Consider the following 5040-nt stretch of genomic DNA (forward strand, 5'->3'; position numbering starts at 1 on the left):
TTATTAAGTACCTACTATGTGCTAGGCTCTTTGCTTAATACTGGGGATACAAGGACAAAGAATGAAACAATTTCCACTCACAACGAGCTTATATTCCAGTGGGGGAGACAACTATATGTAAAATAAATCACAAATACATAGTTTTGGTCAAGCATTCTGAATGTTTGCTATTCAATGTATTTTCCTGCTATTAAACCTTCATTTTGGGGTCCTTTTTGGTGGCATCTTATCAGGGCACTGCCTTCTTCTCCTCCTCTTCCTCCTCATATTTCATCTCATTCCATGGCCACTGCACCTTCCACAGCAGTTGCCCTGAGTCCAAGCCTACATAGCTCCAACTACGTGGTCCCTACAGCAGCCACAGATCTCAAATATTCAGAGGTCTTACAACATGGTGGAAGATGTTGGAAAAGTGGTAAAAGAAACTGGTGAAGATGCAAACAGCAACGCTTCTCTCTTGACTATTCTCATGATGCAAAATCTTCCAATTCTTGCAACTCTTCAAGAAAGATTGGATGGTTTAGTGGGAACATCAACTGCATACATTGAAAGATTGCCAAAGAGTTAAGGTACATGGGAATGCCCTCAAAAACCTTCAGATGAAATATGCATAGAGAGAATGTGCATAGTTCTGTCTTTGAGGAAGTTCAAGCTCTTGAAAGAAAGTATGCTGGCCTTGATAGGAGAAGGGAAGTCAGCAATATAATTTATGAACCTACAGAAGAAGAATGTGAATGGAAATCAGATGATGATGAATTGATTTCAGAGGAAATGAAAGAGAAGGCAAAGCTTAAAGAAGAAAAAAGAGAATGAAGAAAAAGAAGACCCTAAAGGAAGTCCTGAATTTTGACTGTTTTCAAAAATGTTGACTTGTTCAGTGATATTTTTCAGGAACATGATGAATCTATTCTGAAGTACTTGAAAGTTCTTTAAAAAGTTCTCAGATGCTGGCCAGCCTATGAGTTTTACATTAGAATTTCACTTTGAACCCAATGAATGTTTCACAAATGAATATTTCACAAATTTGATGAACACATATCATGCATGGTCAGAGCCAGATGATTCTGATCCCTTCTCCTTTGATGGACTAGAAATTATGAGTTGCACAGGGTGTCAGGTAAATTGGAAAAGGGGGGGGAAATGTCACTTTGCAAACTATTAAGAAGAAACAGAAATATAAGGGATGTGGGACTGTTCAAACTGAGATGAAAACAGTTTCCAATGATTCTTTCATCAATATATTTTGTCCTGAAGTTCCTGCAAGTAGAGACCTGGATGATGATGTAGAAGTTATCTTTACAACAGACTTTGAAATTGGTCACATTTTACTCAAGCATGTGGTCCTGAGATCAGCATTATGCTATATCATACTTCAATGGAGAAGCTATAGAAGAAGAAGGAGGAGGAGGAGGAGGAGGAGGAGGAAAGAAAGAGGGAGGAGAGGAAGAAGAAGAAGATGCTGCTGATGATGGTGATGATGATGATGGTGATGATGGTGAAGATGCTTATGATAAGGAAGGGGATGAAAAAGTTGATGAGGAAAAGGATCCAGAATATGTTCTGAAAAAGATCCAAACCCAGTCGAGTGTAAGCAACAGTAAGCAGTGTGTGCTGTGGCCTTGATGATTAATTACTGTGTTGTCCCCACATAAGCACAACTAGTAGCTACTCATGGCCTTATGTTTTGAATATCTCAGTAAAATAAAGAATTTTTGTTTAAAAAGGGGAAAAATGAACAGTTAATACCCAGTTCAAACTATAGGTTCACAGTTTTAATAGCATAGCTTCTTTTGGATATGTGAAATGCAGTGAATCCCCTAACACATGTCCATTGCTACAAAGTTTGGCTCTTGTGAAGTCTTTTGTCATGTAGCTATTGGACTGCAGCTGAGGAAATTATCCAAACTGTTATTTGTGACTGATATTAGTTTAGAAAAAAAAGAATTCTTTCTGAAGAGCCAACCAAGGTGTTTTTTCAGCCTTGTAGTTCAATGCTTTTAAGTCTGCTTGCATTAACTGTACCTTCATTGCTTTATTAAAGAAATGCAGTGACTTGCACCAACTAGGAGACAAAGAATTTTGAAATTTAGAGTAGAGACTAGTATATGGTGAAGAATTCCCAGTAAGACAACATCTAATGTTTGTTGACTGTCTGCTTGTTTGTAGATTTTTGTATTTTAGTGTGATAGTGATCTACAAAGAAACTTCATCATCCTATTAAGATTATTGTTTTTCACTGGGGTGTAAACAAAACCTAGTATTTTCAGAAGTTAGGGTCCTCTTCTATGTGTATAACTGTGTCCATTTAAACTGAAAACATCTTTCCTTTTCTTAGTGGTATTGCAGTGCACCTTCACTGAAAATGATCGCTTATACCACCTGATATAAGCCCATTGTGAGTTCTTTGGTTGCAATTTAAAAATAAATAACCAAGAAGAATGCTAGTCCTCACAGGGTAGTGTCTTAATTTGAAAATCAACCTTGATAACTGTAACTGGTGGATATTTTTTGGGAGAAGGGACGAGTTTTTAAAAAGTGGTCCTGCATCTACCAATATGGAAGTGTGAATGAAGAACTAGTGGACAAAATTTCAAATCATAATAACCATTACAGATCATTATTGTTAAAGTTAAATTTATTATGGTCTTGGGATTGAAGGCAGGGAGAGTTTCAATTCTCATTGCTTAATATGTAAGTATATTATTTACTCACACCGCCAATCTATCCATTTATTTAAATAGGTCACAAGAATGTTTTGGCTTATTAACTTAACATCATGTAAAAATTACCCTTGGTCATTAAAAGGTCTGAAATCTTAACCTTACTAAGTCTACATTTCTATAATAATTGCTTTTCAACTGCTATTATAGACTGTCATGTGATTTATTGTCATTAGTTTGAATAATATTCCAAAAGAGAAAAATGGAAGGGTTTCAGAAAAAAGATTTTAATGGATTGGAACAGAAACTAGGTAAAAGTACCCAGAGGAGAATTATGTTGAGCACAATATCTCCAGGTGGCTTCTGTTTGCTCATTGGAGGTTGAAAACAATGGGGGACCATTTCATACCCATAGACTGTGATGGCAGAAGGTGAGAGAGATAATTAGGGTGCCTAGCAATGGATGAGAGAAGTAGAGTAGAGAGGCTAGGAACTTGGAGCTGGATTTTACCTCCTTTAGAATTTGGGTTTATGCCAAAATATCCAAAATTCAGGAAGGTTGACTAATGGCAGTAAAGGTCACTTAACATGCCTTCAGGAAAAAATTACTCGTGTAGCAGGTCAGATTGGTCTACGTGATGGGTGATGGGTCAGATATGTCTATTACATTGACTGGGGGAGGGGTGTATTTTTATGCATCTGAATGTAGATAATTATCATGTTTCACTGGGAAACTCATTGGATTTGAAGTCACATGACCTGGGTTCAAATCCCAGCTCTTCTGGAGGGGAAAAGGGCACCAGCTCAGGAGTTGTACATCCTGCGTTCACATCCCTCTTATGCTATTTGCTACTTGTGAGAAAATGGGAAGCCACTTGATTTTTCTAGGACCCAGATTCTCTTTCCTGATCTGAAAATTGAGGCTATTCAGCTTGATGGTCTCTAAGATCCTTTCCAACTACTTCCATGATTCTACTTATGTGGTCTTGGGCAAGTTATGGTATCAAAGCATCACAGATCGATTGCTGGAAAGGAAATTTTCAAACCATTTCTAGGCCAGCCCCCTCATTTTATAGGTGGGAAAGCTCAGACCAGGGACCTGAAGTGATGCGCTCTGGCTGACAGAGGTAACAATCATCAGAGCTGGAATTTGAACACAGATCCTCTGAACTCATAAGCAGGGTTCAAGTCATTTAACCTTTATATATCTCCATTTCCTCACCAGGAAAATTGGAAAAAGATTCTCAGGGACCTCTAAAGTGTTTCACAGCACAAAACTGCAATCCTATGAACTATGGGTAATGGAGGGAAGAGAAGGACGTCAAAACAGAATAATAGCAATAACAATCACTAACGATAATAATAGCTAAAAGTTGTGGTTTGTCCATTTCAGTTGAGTTTCACTGTTCATGTCCCCATTTGGAATTTTCTTGGCAACAGTTCTGGAGTGGTTTTCTGTCTCCTTTTCCAGCTCATTTTACAAATGAGGAAACTGAAACAAACAGTTAAGTGACTTGCCCAGGGTCACACAGTCTAGTAAGTGCCAGATTGGAACTTCTATTGTCCTGACTGCAGGCCCGGTGCTCTATCCATCATACTGCCTAGCCAACCAGCTAAAAGTTACATAGCACTATAAGGTTTGCCAAGTGATATACATGCACACACATACACACACACACACAGAGGGAGACAGACAGAGCAGAGCAGAGAGAGCGGGGGGAAGGAAGGGAGGGAGGGAGAGAGAGACAGACAGACAGACAGACAGAGACAGAGAGACAGAGGGAGACAGAGAGAGAAGGAGGGATGAATACATATATACACACTATGTTATTTGAAGGTAAGAACAAACCCATGAGATAGATGCTAGCTTTATGATTATGCCTTTTTATAGATAATACCAGCTAGCATTTATATAGCACTATAAGGTGTACAAAGCCCTTTATATATACTTTTACAGCAGATCTTCACAACCTGGTAAAGGCAGTATTATTATTATACCCATTTTACATATGAGGAAACTGAGACTAAGAGAAGTTAATTTTGGTTTGCTCAGGGTGTCACAGTTAATAAGTGTCTGAGACAGGATTTGAACTCATCTCCATGATTCCACTATTCAAAATTTTACCTAGCTGCCTCATGAGGAACCAAGTTTCATGGAGGTTGAAGGTCCTGCCCTGAGTCACAGAACTAACACACATCAATCCAAATTTGAAGCTATGTCATCCTGACTCCAAGGGCAGCATTCTCCCTACTGGGGTCTACTAGCTCTTCAGGTAAGTATGTGAGGGCCTGCATTTAGGGAGGAGGGTCGAACAGAAAAGCAGTTGTTAGCCCTTATCTAGTGGAGGCTAGGGGATTTATGACAAAACCTGAATGAAGA

At 38.7% G+C, this 5040-nt stretch overlaps 1 pseudogene; it reads left to right on the forward strand.

The window, feature by feature from the left end:
• The first annotated feature begins 391 nt into the window (after nucleotides 1–391).
• LOC138145598 (nucleosome assembly protein 1-like 1 pseudogene) lies at nucleotides 392–1601 on the forward strand (annotated as a pseudogene).
• The last annotated feature ends 3439 nt before the right edge of the window (nucleotides 1602–5040 follow it).

Source organism: Petaurus breviceps, unplaced genomic scaffold (assembly GCF_028583685.1).
Source record: "Petaurus breviceps papuanus isolate PSGF00001 unplaced genomic scaffold, PetGlider_PUasm1.0 139, whole genome shotgun sequence".
In the NCBI taxonomy this organism is placed as follows: domain Eukaryota; kingdom Metazoa; phylum Chordata; class Mammalia; order Diprotodontia; family Petauridae; genus Petaurus; species Petaurus breviceps.